This window comes from Brassica napus, chromosome C3 (assembly GCF_020379485.1).
Source record: "Brassica napus cultivar Da-Ae chromosome C3, Da-Ae, whole genome shotgun sequence".
NCBI classification, from domain to species: Eukaryota; Viridiplantae; Streptophyta; class Magnoliopsida; order Brassicales; family Brassicaceae; genus Brassica; species Brassica napus.
Window position 1 is genome coordinate 51,542,427 of NC_063446.1, and position 804 is coordinate 51,543,230.

General features: G+C 45.9%; 1 pseudogene; it reads right to left on the reverse strand.

The window, feature by feature from the left end:
* Window positions 1-376: 376 nt before the first annotated feature.
* On the reverse strand, window positions 377-477 carry LOC125584816 (annotated as a pseudogene).
* Between the last annotated feature and the right edge of the window lie 327 nt (window positions 478-804).

Genomic DNA, 804 nt, shown 5'->3' on the forward strand with positions numbered 1-804 from the left:
TGGTGTTCTTATTGGGGTGCGAAACCTTCTGCGGAACTTCGCTACTAACCGCTCCCCCATCAACCCTCCACCCTGTACTCGACAAGATTATGAGATCAAACCAGCACTGATAGGTCTTGTACAGAAGAGCACGTTCAGCGGCCTCACTTCAGACATTCCAATGGACCACATAGAGGCCTTTAAGAGGATCTGCAATTTCTCTCGCTCTAATGGAGTGCCACCAGATTATGTCAAATGCACGTTGTTCCCATTCTCTCTTGAAGGGAAAGCTTCTCGCTGGTTGCAATCTCTCCCAACCGGTTCTCTCACCTCATGGGATCAGGTTCGATCAGCATTCCTGGGCCACTTCTACACAAAGTCCAAAACCACGGCTCTATGGCACAGAATCTCCAACTTCAAGCAAAAGTCTGATGAACCTTTTCATGAAGCTTGGGAAAGGTATAAGGAATACCAGAGAGAGTGCCCACACCATGGGTTTGATGATGATTACATATTGGAGGTGTTCTACGATGGAGTGAATTACGAGTTCCGAAACACCCTTGACTCTTCTAGTAATGGAGACTTCATGACTAAAACCACACCTGGTGCATTTACGTTGATTGAGAACATGGCATCAAGTTCACTCACTACAAGAAAACAGGCGGATACTGACGGACAAAATCGTCAGAAGTTCGTCGGAATAGAGACAAAGTGACGAATTTCTGACGACAGTGGTCGTCAGTATCATTTCGTCGGAAAAAAAAAATTCGCCGGAATTTCGTCACAGTTTCCGACGACTTTCTGACGAATACCGATAAACCACAT